The sequence below is a fragment of the Sus scrofa genome, chromosome X, assembly GCF_054392235.1.
Source record: "Sus scrofa isolate SSC_HxYL_T2T_F1_AM1 chromosome X, Sscrofa_HxYL_maternal_Yorkshire_Landrace_v2.0, whole genome shotgun sequence".
Classification (NCBI taxonomy): Eukaryota; Metazoa; Chordata; class Mammalia; order Artiodactyla; family Suidae; genus Sus; species Sus scrofa.
The window spans coordinates 38,387,265-38,404,767 of record NC_139401.1 but is presented as its reverse complement, the minus strand read 5'-3'; the positions used below and the strand labels follow the sequence as shown (position 1 = coordinate 38,404,767).

Below are 17,503 nucleotides of genomic sequence, written 5' to 3'. Positions count from 1 at the left end.
TTAAAGGGTATTGTATTTCTTTGTTCCTTTTCTAATGTTTCACTGTCAGTATACAGAAATGCAACTGATTTCTGAATGTTAATCTTTTTTTTTTTTTTTTGCTATTTCTTGGGCCGCTCCTGCGACATATGGAGGTTCCCAGGCTAGGGGTCTAATCGGAGCTGTGGCCGCCAGCCTACGCCAGAGCCACAGCAGCGCAGGATCTGAGCTGTGTCTGCAACCTACACCACAGCTCACGGCAACGCCGGATCGTTAACCCACTGAGCAAGGGGAGGGACCGAACCCGCAACCTCATGGTTCCTAGTCGGATTCGTTAACCACTGCGCCACGACGGGAACTTCCTGAATGTTAATCTTATATCCTGCTACTTTGCTGAACTTGTTGATCAGTTCAAGCAATTTTGGGGTTGAGTCCTTAGGGTTTTTTATGTATAGTATCATGTCATTTGCATACAGTGACAGTTTTATCTCTTCCTGTTTGGATGCCTTTTACTTCTTTTGTTTGTCTGATTGCTGTGGCTAGGACTTCCAGTACTATGTTGAACAGCAGTGGTGAGAGTGGGCATCCTTGTCTTGTTCCAGATTTTAGTGGGAAGACTTTCAGTTTTTCTCCATTGAGTGTTATATTTGCTGTGGGTTTGTCATAAATGGACATGTTAAGGAATGTTCCCTCTATACCCACTTTGGTGAGAGTTTTTATCATGAATGGATGTTGAACTTTGTCAAATGCTTTTTCTGCATCTATTGAGATGATCATATGGTTTTTGACTTTTCTTTTGTTAATGTGGTGTATGACTTTGATTGATTTGCGTATGTTGAACCATCCTTGTGAACTTGTGATGAATCCCACCTGGTCATGGTGTACGGTCTTTTTGATATATTGTTGGATTCGGTTGGCTAGAATTTTCTTGAGAATTTTTGCATCTATATTCATCAAAGATATTGACCGATAGTTTTCTCTTTCGGTGGTATCTTTGTCTGGTTTTGGAATTAAGGTGATGGTGGTGTCGTAGAATGTCTTTGGGAGTGTTCCTCCTTCTTCAACCTTTTGAAAAAGTTTAAGGAGGATGGGCACCAGTTCCTCTATGTATGTTTGGTAGAATTAGCCTGTGAAGCCATCTGGTCCTAGGCTTTTATTAGTAGGGAGTGTTTTTATGACGTATTCAATTTCATTTCTAGCGATCGGTCTGTTCAGTTGGTCTGTTTCTTCTTGATTCAGTTTTGGCAGGCTGTAAGACTCTAGAAAGTTGTCCATTTCTTCTTACGTTGTCAAATTTGTTGGCATATAATTGTTGATAGTATTCTTGCATGGTTTTTTTTTATTTCCTCAGTATCCGTTGTGATTTCTCCTTTTTCATTTATTTTCTTTATTTGGGTTTTATCTCTCCTCTTCTTGGTGAGTCTAGCCAGAGGTTTGTCAATTTTGTTTACCTTTTCAAAGAACCAGCTCTTGGTTTGATTGATTTTTTTCTATTGTTTTTTGAATCCCTGTTTTATTGATTTCCTCTTTGATCTTTATGATTTCCTTCCTTCTGCTGACTTTAGGTTTTTTTTTTTTGTTCTTTTTCTAATTCATTTAGATAGTGGGTTAAGTTGTCAATGGTAGCAATATTTTCTTGCACACACTTCCCACACAGAAGTGTACAGAAGAAAATATTATGTATGAAAAAAAGAAGACGACATACAGATGGCCAAACAGGTACATAAAAAAGATGTTCAACATCAGAGAACTGTAAATCAGAACCACAGTGAGATACCACCTCACAGCTGTCGGAATGGCTATTATCAAAAAGAGAGGAAAGAACAGCATTGGTGTGGGTGTGAAGAAAAGGGAACCCTCATGCACTATTGCTGGGAATATTTGGTGCAGCCATATGGAAAAACAAATGTACCCCTATATTCAATGGATATTTAGGTTGATTCCATATCTTGGCCATTGTAAATAATGCTGCAGTGAAACATAGGACATTAGGAGAACAGAGGAGCCAGGGTGGTGAAAAAAAATAAAGAAAATTCAGATGTGCATAGCATGAATATGAGAAAGAGAGACAGGAATAGGACCAGCTCTTTATTTTTCCTTCTTTTCTTTCCCTTCCTCCTTGGTTCCCACTTAAAGACATCCTTATGAAAAGAATTAGAGCAAAACCAGTAAAGGGTTTCTGTCCCTTACATGCTTTTGATACAGCAGGCAGTACTTTATTAATGATTGCTGTGGCATATCATACTTCTCAGTAAGGATGCAATTTCCTATTCCTCATCCATGAATTATCTTTGAAATGTAGAGTGGAGTGCGCTTAGACCCGTTGGACAAACCCATTCTCAGCAAAGTATTTTGTCATTTATTCAAGGAAGACTGTGTGGCTTAAACCTTAGGAATAATGTGAGAAAAAAGACTATATACATGTATGTGGAACTGGGCCACCATGCTGTACAGGAGAAAATTGACAGAACACTGTAAACCAGCTATAATGGAAAAAAATAAAAATCATATATATATATATATAAAAGAAACTTCCTTTTGCTCTAGCACCTCATCATTGCCCAAAGAGACTTTGAGATAAAGAGCAAGATGAACAAGAAGGAAAAGTTCTTAATGGGCAAGGTGAAAAAGTTCACGGCTAGTTCTCTCTCCAGAACTAATAAAATGCCTGACCTTGGAAAATCACTTAATCTCCATGAGTCTCAGTTTTCTCATCTATAATATGGATTCATGACCACTTCTCCTCAGAGAAACAAGACTTTCTACCACACACTCAGCTTGCACACTGAAAACCCAAACCATACTTTACCGGCTACACTAACATGACTTTGCTTTTCCATTGCCTTCACTAGTATTACTATATTTTCCAGGATGGTTTGGTTGTTTATTGTAGGATCTTGCCAAGAGAGCCATCCACTCTTCAGTGGAAAGCATCAGTAGATAACTTGCACTCTAGTATTAGTCTTTCAATCCCTCATCTCAAAATCATCATTTTGCTGTTTTCACCAGTTCTGGACACATGGTGATTCTTATCCAATCCTGATCAAGTCTCCCTGCATTGAAAGCCTTACATCAAATTTCCAATTCTTGGTAAAATCTAACCTTACCTTCATCCCTCTGAGACAGTGTCAAAGCAAAAAACTCAGCTCTGTCTTACCATGTGTTGGTGGTGTTTGGGAAGTTAGCTTTCAACATCTGCCAGAATCATTGTGATAATATATGTGTAAAATTTTTTGAATGTTGTAAATTGCAGTGAAAAAGTGACTTGGTAGAATGATCATGGGCTAGCACTTCCCCTCTCTCATGTGATACCTTTGCAGTGGGCAATGAATAATACCCTACTAAATTGGAAGGTGCCAGTATGTCAGAAGGCGACATAAACACTCCTGTGAATGACAACTCCCTGAAAGGATTGTAAGATGCTAGGGACTCCTATACCCACCATTGGAAGGAGAAACTTTTTCACCAGTACCTGCCATTGGACTGTTCTAATTCACCTTCGTAGACAAGAAAGCTGTCACAGTACAGTTGTCAAACCAAAGGTGACTTTTTAATCCTGGATATAACTAGACAATGGCTGTGTAGATTGGTGGGTGGCTACCACAAGACATCTCCACTTGAGTTGTCAAACGTAGGACAGGCTCTTCAACCTGAGGATTCAAAGAACACCATGTTAATTTGGATTGGGTGCATAAGCTTTACACATGCTAAATTGTTTACTTTGATTTATATGGTTTATATGTTCTTCAGCCCCTTCAAGCCACCCAAATATTACTTATTCATCACTATACATCTCTTCTATATTTTTATAGTGAGTCCATCCGCTCATCACTGTTTCATGTATTTGTATGAAACCTAAATTCATACCACAGCAGTTACTAATCTAGAATATATAAACATAATATCCTCAACTCTGAAGAATGTGGCCAAAACAAGGAAGTGGCAAAACAGTCTTTGGATTAGCCAAAGGAGGCTAATTATTAACCAGCAAACTGGAAGCATCTCCCATTATCCTCAGGTTAAGCATTCAGCTCAGTGCTTGACATGAGGAGCACCTTCAATAAACGGAGAGCTTGGTTCATGTCTGTCTTGATAAAAATGTCTAGTAGCTTCTAACACAAAAGCACTTTGATAATGTGTTGATTGATGGGCAGACAATTTGCCCAAAAAAGACAAATGTATGAAAAAATATTCACTGTCACCAGGTAACCAACAAAGTTCATATGTAAATGAAATATCACTATTTGCCCACTCATTAGCACAGTTACAAAAGATGACACACAGTGCTCTTAAGGGTGGAAACAGATGACCAGTGTTACGCAACATTAGCATTGGTACAGATACAACCAGTCTGGAAAGGCATTCACCTCAGGCCTTTGAAATACTTATGTCCTTGATTCCACTGCTAGGAATTTATCCTAAGGAAATAATTTTGAATGTAAGCAAACAAGCAACATTACAGAGAGCAAAGATATTGGGAACGAGCTCCATTTCCAACAACGGAGCAATGATTCAGCACTAGCTAACCTATATTTCACATTTATTATCTATAGAAACTTTGTAAGCGTTTTGCAAGTATCTCATTTAATCCTTACAGAAAACATGAAGTGGCTAATATCCTCATTTCATAAATAGTGAAACTAAAGTCATTTACCTATTTACAGAACTGGAACCTGAAGGAATCAAGAACAGAATTGGGATCTCTTTAACTCCATAGCACTTACACAGCACTTCTATACTATAAAATGTATTATGCATTCAAATTAAATTATAATGAGAGGGTAAAAGTTTAATGTTGAATGAAGACAGGATAGAAAATTGTACATATTTAACCTTAATTTTGTAATACACACACTGGAAAAATGTTTTCATGAAATGCACCAAATGTTATTAACAGTGGTTATTTCTGAGGGGATGTTTTGTGTTCTAAGCTATTTTCTACTTTATAATGTTTAAAAAACAAATGTGAAGTTCCTGTCGAGGCGCAGCAGTTAACGAATCCAAGTAGGAACCATGAGCTGGCGGGTTCGATCCCTGGCCTCGCTCAGTGGGTTAAGGATCCGGCGTTGCCCTGAGCTGTGGTGTGGGCTGCAGATGTGGCTCGGATCTGGCGTTGCTGTGGCTGGGGTGTAGGCCGGCAGCAACAGCTCCAATTCGACCCCGAGCCTGAGAACCTCCATATACCGAGGGTGCGATCCTAACAGCACAAAAGACAGAAAGAAAGACAGACAGAAAGTTATAAGAGGCATCCATGTCCTACAGATAAACTTGGGCTTATACAACAGTAAAGATTTTTTGTTTGCTCTGGAGTCTGAGCATACTTGCTTTTCTAGGATCCACAGTAATATGGTTTTTTTTGGTTTGTTTTGTTTTCATTTCTTTATCTCCGTCAATGAGCTGAGCATCAGGTGGATAGATCAGGGTGGATTTTTTATAGAACTCTTTGCCATGTAGGTTGTAAGAAGCGACCAGTTGCCTCCTCTTCATTCCTTCAGGCTAGCTGGTGTCGCACACCTTCTGGCGCTTGCAAAGGTGCTCACCCCTCTCCAATCATCACATGACAGAGAGGCACGTGGTGACCTTCTCAACGGGGTCAGATTAAGCAGATTATAATCCTCGGTCTGAATCACAGCAGAGATGCCACATGGGAAAGCCCTGGAAATACAGAGCTTTTGGTACCTTCACCCTGAATACAGCCTGAACTAAAGAAATGTGGACACACAGCAGAAGCTAAGTCCACACAAATGCACAGATCATTTTTATGGAGGTTGTTTCCTCACTTGCTTGAGAGACTTGACCAGAGCATAACAGCAAAGGATAATTGTTAGGTAGAGGTTTGTGGTCCTGTTGTAATCACGTTGTTGTAGAAGCTTCTCCACTTGAGTCATAAACGTAAGATATTCAGTAAGCCACGGCAGAGAAAACATTCTCAACTAGTAGGAGGCTGAGCCACATAAACTAGGATGATTAAATTGATTTTTTTTTTTGCCATCTCTTTTTCTGTAACTTGATCGTAGAGTCGCATTGAGCTCTGTGCCCAAACTATTTGTTACTTATTTACATACAGTTTCTATACAGATGGTAGCACCATCAATTAAAGGTCTGTGACTGTGGCCTTATCAATTCACTACCCTTCCAGCTGCCAGTTGGCTATAAATTATCTCCCTTCTCATCCTGTTCGTAGTCCATGAATTGGACTTACTTTTAACCTCTATTGCTCTTCCTGCTCAGCTTTATTGAACTTATTTTGATGCAAATGTTAATTAACTCCTTTTTCTCTACATATTCATGAGATATCCAAGTTGGTCATAAGCCTGCCTTATGAGAATGTACAAAGAGAAAGAAGATAGAGAAAAATAAAATCAACTTGCATTACTATAACATCTACACAAGACAATAAAGATAAACATTGACTATCAGAGCTCCTAGGTTCTCATGCAAATGGGAAAGTACTGTGTTATTTAGAAAAGAAACAATACCAGCTGGACTCTTCATGGAATCTTAAGAGTTGGACCAAAATGTTTTTGAGATCATGTGATCCAATGTCCTATTTAAAAGACAAGTAATGTAAATCAATCAGGAGAGGTCATTGCTAATTCCATCTCTTAAGATTCTTCTGGGAGTTCCTGTTGTGGCTCAGTGGGTTAAGAACCGGACATAGTATCTCTAAGGATGCAGGTTCAATCCCTGGCCTTGCTCAGTGGGTTAAGGATCTGGCATTGCTGTGAGCTGTGGTGTGGGTCACAGGTGCAGCTCAGATCCCACATTGCTGTGGCTGTGGTGTAGGCTGGCAGCTCTAGCTCTGTTACGACCCCTAGCCCAGGAAATTCCATATGCCGTGGGTGCGGCTATAAAAAGAAAAAAAAAAGATTCTTCTGGAGTGATAACAACACACGCCTACTTCAGAGACCCATTCTTGGGTTCTCTTGCCCCAGTTGACAAGAAGTCTTTAGACCTGCTGAAATTAACCCTTGGTCTATCAAAGTCTGTTCTTTCTTGTTGCTCCATGAGCCTGAAACAAATGTTTAGGACTCCTTTCCATCACCCCCAATGGCTTTATACCGAGGCAGTCATAAACTTTTCAAAGCTCAGCCAGATGGATGGGGAGTGAGGAAGTCCACATGAAAAGCCTCCTCCCTGTGGTGTAGACAACTGCCTCAGCTCGGATTTATTAATTCCAAACCCTTAGAGAACCACTTATAGAAAAGTAACTTCTAAGAAAACCTAGGTGAGAAGTTCCTGGTGTCACTGCTAGAAACTTTCTCCATGGCTGGTGGTCCAGTTACCTGTTCCCTCCACATGGTATCTTATTCTTCAAGGCCTCTCCATGCCACTTAAACCTCTGACAGCATGGTGGTCTCATGAGAGTGACAGTTCTTACACGGTGGCTGGCTTTCAGGAGACACAAAACAGAGGCTACCTCTTAAGGTCTGGGCCTGAAACCTGGCACAACCTTATTTCCTGCTATAATTCTATTGGTCAGAGCAGTCATGAAGCCTGCCTAGATTCAAGGGGAGGGTACATGGACCCCATCTCTCAGTGGAAATAGTGTCAAAAGCTTGTGGCCATCTCCAGTCCATCACAACCGGGCAGCTTGAATGGATGGTGTGCTTGCTGAAGTCAGTGGGGTATCAGAAATTTGCACAGATATTCTTGAGCCAGAGTTTTCTGTCCCTACCAGGTGTCTTCCCTACTGTGTGTGGCAGACAGAGCCTGGAGTGAAGCCCACAGGTTTCTCCATTCCACGAGTATTTAATCAGCACCTCCCATATGCTCGCTACTGTTCTACCTACTTGGAATATCAGTGAATGAAATAAACAGAAGTCCTTGCCTGCGTAGAGCCTACATTCTAGTGGAACATAGACAGATAAAATAACAACTTGATCAGGTGCTTCCTGTCCACCAGGTATATATATATAACTGTGCATTAATCCATCTGATCTGATCCTCACAGGAACCTCCAGTGGAAACGCAGCTTCTCTCCACACAACTGGGAAATAGCCATGCTGAGGTGTAAAGCCAGGGTCTCAACTGAGTCCAAAGTCTGTGTTCTTAATGACCTTGCTACATCATCTATCTCATGCTAATAACGTTCTGAAACTGCAGAGGAGCCTAGGATAAAAGCGTCCATGTAAGTCCCACATCAAAATAGAGACCCAGATAGTAAAAAGCACCAACATCTGCCAAGCACCTACCATTTCTAAAGAATTTTCATTTACTACCTTACCCCACCCATCCCATGAGGTTTGGGATTTTCTTTGCAGATAGGATAATGGAGATGCAGGAAGTTTCAGGGACTTAGCCAGCATCTGACCTAAACCCTCCACAGGATCTGTCCATATTGTGGAGACCTGGGCGTAAGCATAGCCATACGAAGACTTAGAGGTCAGCCCACAATCAGATGGAAGAGCCTATCTGGCAAAATATAATTATTCTCCTACTCTTATAAAGAAAGCAAGTATCATGGCTCACAAAACTCTCCCAACCGCTCCCGCAAGCCAGCGCTGAAAGCGTCATGAGAATGATAGGAGCATGTTGAAGAACTATTTCTACCTCCCATCGAACTGTATTTCTCTTTTCTTCAGAATAGCCCTTTACTGCCTTAATCCACTGTTGGGCCCTCCCTAGGCCAGAATCACTACGATTTGTTGTGGAAAGAGAAAGGCGTTCTCATTATAAAATAATATTTTGCACCTTGATGCTCCTGTAATAATTTTACCATTACAACAAATCGTGCCCTCCTTCAAGACTCTGAGCTCTTGGAGAGCAAGGACCAGAGAGCGTCCATCTTCGTGTCTCCAGTAACCGGTTCAATGTGGGGCATGGAGTAAGTGCTCCAAAAAAATTATCGGATTTAATTAAATCTTACTTAGCCCCTGCACATCCTGAGCAGATTTTCAGGTCGTTTATGACTTCGGAGGTCTAGAGGTAGATGGCAGTGACTTAATAAAAGGTCTTTGGCATGTTTGTGGTTAGCAGAATTAAAAACAAGCTAAATAACAAAAAGCATAAGTGGAGATTTCTAAACACTATAATATAAACGCAATGTAAATATTAAAAGAGCATATTTTTAATAAAAGTTTTTTTTTTTAAGTTTTAGGTTTATAGCAAAAATTGCAGAGGTAGTACACAGAGTTCCCATACACCCTACATGTGGTTTCCACTTTTTTTTTTTTTTCTTCTTAGGGCCGCACTTGTGGTGTATGGAAGTTCCCAAGCTAGAGGTGAAATAGGAGCTGCAGCTGCTGGCCTACACCACAGCCACAGCCATGCAGGATCCGAGCCCTGTCTGCAACCTACACCACAGCTCCTTAACCTGCTGAGTGAGGCCGGGGATCAAATCTGCATCCTCATGGATACTAGTCGGGTTCTTAACCACCTGAGCCACGACAGGAACTCTCAGTTTCCACTATTGTTAACATCTTACATTTTGTCCTAATTAATGAACCAATATTGACATGTTATTATTAAGTCCATACTTGATTCAAATTTCTTTTTCTTTTTTTAGGGCCGCACCTGCGACATAGGAAGATTCCCAGGCTAGGGGTCAAATGGGAGCTGTAACTGCTGGTCTACACCACAGCCACAGCAATGCCAGATCCGAGCCACATCTGCAACCTACACCCCAGCTCAGGGCAATGCTGGATCCTTAACCCACTGAGCAAGGCCAGGGATCAAACCTGCGTCCTCGGATTCATTTCTGCTGCGCCATGACAGGAACTCCCAGATTTCCTTTTACTGTTGCAGGATTCCCGTCTAGGATCCCACCTTAAATTTAGTCATCACGTCTCCTTAGGCTCCTCTTGGCTGTGACAGTTTCTCAGACTTTCCTTGTTTTTGACAGTTTTGAGGAGTACGGGTGAGGTATTGTGTAGGTTGCCCCTCTTGGAATTTTCTGATGTTTTTCTCCTGAGTAGGCTGAGGTTATATGTTTTTGGAAGGAAGATTGCTATGCTGATTGTATTATATCCAGGGTACACACTGTCAACATGACATCACTGTTGATGTTGTCCTTGATCACCTGACTGAGGTAGTGTTGTAGTGTTTGTCACCTTTCTCCATTGCACAGTTACTCTTTTTTTCCCAAAGGACTTACTTATTTTATGCAGTTACCTTTTATACACAATCAAATGAGCACAGCCATTTTAAGTGTACAGTTCGTTAAGGATTGATAAACCACACCAGTGGTTCTCCCCCAGAGGTGATTTTGTCACCCAAAAGTTACTTGACAAATGTCTGGAGACATTTTTAGTTGTTGCATCTGAGATAAGGGGAGGCGTTATTGGCATCTAGTGGGTGAAGGGCAGGAACTGCTGAATATTCTATGATGCACGAGGCAGCCTTCCTCAAGAAAGAATTATCCAGCCCCAAATGTCAGTAGCAACAAGGTTTAGAAACCCTGATATACACTCATGTAACCACTGCTCCCAGTCAAGACCTGGCAGCACCCCAGAAGTATCCTGTGCCTTTTTGCAGTCAGTCTCTGACCGCCTGTCCCTGGGAAGCACTATTCGGTTTTTCTAGCATAGAATGGTTTTGCTTGTTCTTGAACATCGTATTGATGGATAGTACTTTCTCTTTTTGTCTCTGGTTTCTTTCATTCAGCATAATGTTGAGGTTCATCCATGTTGTTTTATGTATCAGTAGTTTGTTCTTTTTATAGAGCAGGATTCCATTGTACAGCTCTACTGTACTTTATTAATGGGCATTTGGGTCAGTTCCAGTTTGGGGATTTTAGGAGTAAAAGGAAAACTAAGACTAGTTTAGAAGTCTTTGTGTGGACAGATGTTTTTAGTTCTCTTGGATGAATACCTAGGAATGCAATTGCTAGGTCATATGGCAAGTATACATTTAACTCAAAGGGCTTATATTTTTAAAAGAAGAAAGACAAATAAATCATTCTTTATCTTATTTTGGACTATATGGACTCTCTCACTACATCTACTTTCTCATCTCAGCTAGAAAATAAGTTTTGAATTAAATAAAAAAGTGATGTCAGGGACATCCTCTTCCATTTTTTCCATCCCCAGGCAGAATTCCTTGGAATAGGTGATCAGACTTCATCAATTCCTTTCTCGCTTGCACTTTGCCAAGCAAGAGTTGATGTTTCTTAAGATCAGAACCAGAAACAGCTGTGTCTCTGGTTCTTTGGGTAATGTGTGTTTGATTTTTTTTTTGAGAAGATGTTTATAGAAAATGGCCTGCGGTATTGGCAGTTGTGAGAACAGATCTAACTTCTGCTTGGAACTGCTATAAATTTTTAAAACAAACCAAACCCTAACATCACAATATGGCTATGTAAGGTACCTCCAAGCCAAATCCATTAGATTGGGAATGAAATATTTATTATGATCTGAATGAGACAACGACAAAGAAAGGACTTTAGATTTTCCTTAAAGTTGTACTACCAAAACTTTGAACGTTTATTTTCCTACAGTGCATTTGGGGATTTAATCTTTGATTTAAATAAGGGCTCAGTGTGGCCATCGAAGAAGAAAAAGTACAAAATTCACTAAAGAAAAATGAAATCTTTTCAAGGTAAAAAGTAAAGACTTATTTTGCTAATAAGCATTCCTAACCCATGTTTGAGGTAGAGAAAGCTATTCCTTAGGTTTAAAACTTATTTGTAATATATGTTATCAAAGGATCTTTCCCATAGAAGCTAGTAAGTGATATCCCCCAAATTTTATAAATTCATATCCAAAGATAATATTTTAAAAGCATATTGGTGAAGTGTTTACATTTCTCAAAAAATTAAATAATTTAAATAGGGACAATAAAGAACTCTGTGTAATGAAAGGAACAAAGATCTAGACGTTGAGAGACCTAGATTGTAGTCTTGTCTCTGTCACAGACTAGTTAATGGAAAATATACTAGATGAGCCCAAAGGTTCATTTCAGCTCTAACCTTTTATGAAGTCCATTGTCTGGTTTTCAGTACACACATAAATAATAGACTCCATATATTTGTGTAAGCAACCTTTTTATCAGAGTGTTATAACTCCCTTCAAAGTAATCCTGGAGGAGAGGAACATTAGATTAGAAGCATTTGTTAAATTCTTTTGTTATATGGAGCTACTACTCACCTTACAAGAATTATAATACTAAGATGTCTTCATTAAATTCTTTAGTTACAATCTGATGAAAATTTAGCATTGCCTTTTACATCTTTATTTTCAGTAGATTTATGTCTCCTTGTTGAAAGGTTAAGCATTCGTATGACACTTTGATGTTTACTAAGTAGTTAAGTATCATATGAAAGTTAATTCTCATGGGAGACATTTTAAAGGCTGTCTGGGTTATTTAAATGGAAAGAAATTGCTTTGGGAAGAAAGTATGTACAAATGGAGTTAACTTTGAAGGGAATGTATGCCACCTTAATCAGAAACCATCATGAGAAGCTGAGAAGGGGGTATGACTGTTGTCATAGCAGGCTTCCCACAGAGCACATGGCTTCTGTTCCTAGAGGGTAACTAAGGTCACGTCTTGGGTGCTTCCCTTTCATATAGTCAGGATTACCATTTTGGCACCTTTTTCATGCATTACATTACTCTTTTTATATCTGAGTTTTCAGCATTTGACACGTCTCTTCCCACACAGTGTCCCTCAGTGAGGTATATCCTTATTCGGGTTATCATTTCAAGGTCATAAAATCATCTGTTTTCAACTGGGAAAAACCTATTGAAGTGGAGTTTTTTTGGGGGGTTTTTGGTCTTTTTAGGGCTGCTCCACTGGCATATGGAGGTTCCCAGGCGAGGGGTCTAATCGGAGCTGCATCTGCCAGTCTACACCACAGCCACAGCAATGCCAAATCTGAGCCCTGTCTGTGACCCACACCACAGCTCACAGCAACGCGGATTCTTAACCCACTGAGTGAGGCCAGGGATTGAACCTGCGTCCTCATGGATGCTAGTCAGATCCATTTCCCCTGAGCCACAGCAGGAACTCGGGAGTGGACATTTTTGATGTTAGCCTAATAGTATGAAGCATAGTAACCCTCTTGGTGTGAAGAGTTTTTTTAAGACCCCTAATTCACCCTAGGGACACATAAATGCAAATAAATAATAAGGTCATCTGCAAATTATTTTTGCCATGAAAATGGAACATTGACTTCTTTGACTTAAGTGATTAAAATACCAGATTCAAATATCATAGCGGCTTATCTTTCTGCGTTCTAAATGGCATGGTTTAAAAACAAAAGACACTGTCCTTTTAAGTTGAAGAAAATCCAAATATAATGGCTACATCTGTCTGTGAATGAACTATAGTTTGAAAACCATGATGTTCAGAATGAATAGAGATAATTATATTGTTAAAATAACCAAAATAAACAAATCACCCTACCACTGATATAAGGGTAACATTAGCACCTGAGTGAGAAAGTGAAATTTACCCACAGGGCTTCTTTTTGATATAACATGAAGTGTCAGGACATGATGTCCACGAAAGCATAGAGTCATAGGCTCACCTTGAAAAGGGAATTTCTTTTCCTTTTCCAAATAAGAACTTACTCTTTTTTTTATAAGATTATTTTCTCAATTGAAAGGAGAAATGATTTTTTTGGACAAAATACTGAAATCAACAAATGTAGACAGTTATTTTTACCTTGCAGTAATTATCAGCTATCTGTAACCCACTTTGAATAATAGCGTTTCCATGGGAGAAGAATCGGTAGTGAGAAATTGACTTTTATGGAGAAAAGGCTAGAATTCCTACCAGGCATCACACTAGAGAATTAGGCTGTTTCTAGAGATTTGCAAACATATCTTTGGGGAAGAAATTAGCTTGCTGAGGTGGGAATGCGTTAGATCCTAGATAGCAAGATGTTTAGTTCTACCATTTGGGGTTTTTTTTTTTGGGGGGGGGGGGCTCTTTTTAGGGCCACACCCTCGGCATATGGAGGTTCCCAGGCTAGGAGTCTAATCGGAGCTGTAGCTGCCGACCTACACCACAGCCACAGCAACACCAGATCTGAGCCACATCTGCAACCTACACCACAGCTCAGGGCAACGCTGGATCCTTAACCCACTGAGCAAGGCCAGGGATTGAACCTGAGTCCCCATGGATGCTAATCAGATTCGTTTCCACTGAGCCATAATGGGAACTCCTATTTCTACCTTTCTGAGAGGCATTTTCCCGAGGCAACATGTTGAGATTGACTCCTCCTGTCCTCGCTTCTCATAGACCTTGGCTCTAACCTTGCATGTGCCCCCGCCCCAGCAGTATGTGTGTCCTGCCCAGCTATGCTAGGCCTCCTCACTATCAGCAGAGCTGCCTTCCACACCGGTCCTGCTAGCTCGCCTTCACTGTCTCCATTTCTCCACCATTCAGTATCTAATTTCCCTTCCTCTTTTGCTATCTCTGCAACATACATTGATATGTTTTGCTGAGTGCACGTATCACCGTTGGCATAAAAATTTGGAACAATCTCCATTTCCCGGTGTTCCACACCCAAAAGATCCCAAACTATTCCCCAGTCATCCCTCAAATAAGTATTGGCACAGTCTTGATATGAGGTGGAAATTTTCACTCAAATTGTTTGTATTGTCCTGGGTTTTTGAATGGAGCCAATCCAGGGACCTCCTGCCTAAACATTACCCCCATGAAAGCACCTAACCAGACCACACCTCCCTCAAAGGAACTTTATTTTATTTGTACAAAGGTAGACCAGAGTTTCTTGGTAACTCAGAAGTTGGTGTAAGCAGAGGCTCCCCTGTCTCCAACACTGTGCCACCACTGCAGTGCCACAAGCTGCATCACTCATGTAACACTGGAGCATTCACATGTCAGCCATCTCTTCATTACGTAATATGCATCACCTTTTGGCTATTTGTCCTGCCTTGGGTTTGAAGGTGGGGTTTTATATACACTAAAAAAAAAAATGGTACAAATCAATCATTTTAAAAGGAGATAAGGGATTCCTGACTAGTATCCATGAGGATGCAGGTTCAATCCCCGGCCTGGCTCAGTGGGTTAAGGATCCGGCAGTACCCTAAGCTGTGGTATAGGTTACAGACAGGGCTCAGACCCCAGGTTGCTGTGGCTGTGGTGTAAGCCGGCAGCTACAGCACGGATTCAACCCCTAGCCTAGGAACTTCCATATGGGTGTTGCCCTAAAAAGACAAAAAAAAAATTTTTTTTTTAATTTTTTAAAAAGATAAAACTAAAATTCCTCCTGTCACTCCTGCAGACATACCCAGTGCTTGGAGAATATTGGATAGCCCTAAAGACTGTTTTCTATGAGATGCTCTAAGATGTATACTTTGCTTGCCTTGATTTTAAATGGTATTTGTGAACATGTCAAATTCTAGGAAATATCCTCCTGGAGTTTTTTGTTGTTTTTTTTTTTTTAAGTCCCACATCCCTTCAATTCTGCCAGTTTATTAAAAACAGATAAATTTAGGAGTTCTCCTGTGGTACAGCAGGTTAAGGATCCAGCATTGTCACTGCAGTGGCCCAGGTCACTGCTCTGGCGCAGGTTCGATCCCTGGCCTAGGAACTTCCACAGGCTCTGGGTGCAGCAAAAACACACAAAAATAAACCATACATTTACCTACACACTCACAGAGAAGTTTACACCTCAAAAAATATATTTTAATGTTTTATAATATTGAGTTCTTTCTATCTCTTTGTAGCAAAGCCTCACTCACACTTGGGTCTCTTCTTAAAAGTTGCACTTGGAGTTTCCGTCGTGGCGCAGTGGTTAACGAATCTGACTAGGAACCATGAGGTTTCAGGTTCGATTCCTGGCCTCGCTCCCTGGGTTAAGGATTCGGCGTTGCTGTGAGCTGTGGTGTAGGCTGCAGACAAGGCTCCGATCTGGTGGTGGTGTGTCTGTGGTGCAGGCTGGCGGCTACAGCTCCGATTAGACCTCTAGCCTGGAAACCTCCATATGCCACGGGAGTGGCCCTAGAAAAGGCAAAAAGACAAAAAAAAAAAAAAAAAAAAAAAAAAAGTTGCGCTAGATAGTAGCACATGTGGCTAAAAAAAATTAGCAACATCCTAGTGTGAAATGAAAATGCAAGAGGAATGGGAAATACGAGAACCTCTGAACACAGACACATTGCAGACGCAGGCCTAGCCGAACACCTCTGTCTAATGCCAGATTGCACACAGACCACCCCGAGTGTGAATGATTACAGAGGAAAGAGAAACAGGGATAAACATCAAGGGTAAAACTCAAACCTCAGTTTAGTCTTAGATTCATCAAAGACCAGAGCTCTGATTCCCGCATGTATTTCCCCTCCCCTCTCCTACATGTCCGCGGCTTCCACCCCCCCCCCTCCTGGCCTGTCTGTCCATCCTATTACCTCACCAGAGCGGCTCGAAACCCAGGCTCCCCACCGCCCACCCACAATGAAGCTGGGCACCGTGGCATCAGGCCTCGTGGCAGTCCTGGCAGAGGGTAAGGTCGTGGCGAAGTCATCAACTTGGAAACAAGATATCTGCGGCAAAGCCTGTGAGCTACCAATGCCAATATCCATTCTCCCCTTTCTCCTTAGTAACAGGACTCTAATTTCTAGCTGGGCATGTTGCCACCTGAAATAAACAACTGCATTTTTCAGTATTCTCAGCACTAAATATGGTCTCAATGTAAAAGCCATAGTCCCTCCAAATGCTTTCAAATCTTAAGTCGTAAGATGTAACCAAAGAACTATACACAGAATTATTTGTGGGAGGGCTAGGATTGCTGCTTATAAAGGAACTGACCCAGTTGAGAGTTTGTTTCTGCATACCTTCCGGCTGGCTGTGTGAAACATGAACATGGTATCCAAGGCTCCGGCCATCCAAATACCTTGTGCCATGCAGTATCCTTAAGGAATGTTTCTGAACCTATGGAAGCGTAAATGTCTGAGCCTGGAGTCCGATAGTACATCCATGGGGTCACAGTAGCGTCTCTGGTCACCTTATCTTCATATTTCCTTTACGCAGAGAGAGAAATGATTCTCTGTTAAGTCCTTGTCATTTCAGGGTTTTCTGTTATATTGATATCTGAGGAAAGAGTGTTCCAGAAGAGAAGACAGCAAGAGCAAGAGCTCCACAGCTGGAGTGTGTCTTGCAGGTTTAAGGAGAATTCAAGTGGCTGGTGTGGCTGGAACAGGGTGAACAAAGGGGAGAGTGGGAGATGTGATCCCCAGAAGCCACCCCGTTCAGTCTTGAAGGCCTTTGGAAGGACATTGGCTATTACACTGAGAGATGTTAGGTGTTATTGCAGAGTTTGAATCAGAGGAATAACATGACCTAACCTCCATTTCAACAAGAACCATCTGGTTATCATACAGGAGGGGGGGGGGAAGTGTAGATGCAGAGAGACCTGTTAAGAAGCTATGTGAAATAATCCAGATGGGATATCATGGTGGCTTGAATCAGCACAGTATCACTAAAGGCGATGAGAAGCGCTGGATATTTGGTATTTTATGAAGATAGAGCCAACAAGATTTCCTAATGGATGTGAGAAAAGTCAAGGTATCTCCAGAGATTCGGGCCTGAGCAACTGGAAGGATGAAGCTGCCATCAGTTTAGA

The 17,503-nt window shown here is 41.1% G+C and overlaps 1 long non-coding RNA gene across 2 annotated transcripts in view; it reads left to right on the top strand.

Moving 5' to 3' along the window:
• LOC106506941 (uncharacterized) overlaps positions 1-17,503 on the top strand; it is a 58,007-nt gene that overhangs the window by 27,585 nt on the left and 12,919 nt on the right. The window contains exons 2-3 of one of the 2 annotated variants that reach the window (XR_014835284.1): positions 7,934-12,805; positions 15,768-15,936. This is a non-coding gene — a long non-coding RNA (uncharacterized LOC106506941). Of the gene's footprint in view, positions 1-7,933; positions 12,806-15,767; positions 15,937-17,503 lie in introns of those variants that run through there. The other variant, XR_002340636.2, reaches the window with a different exon arrangement.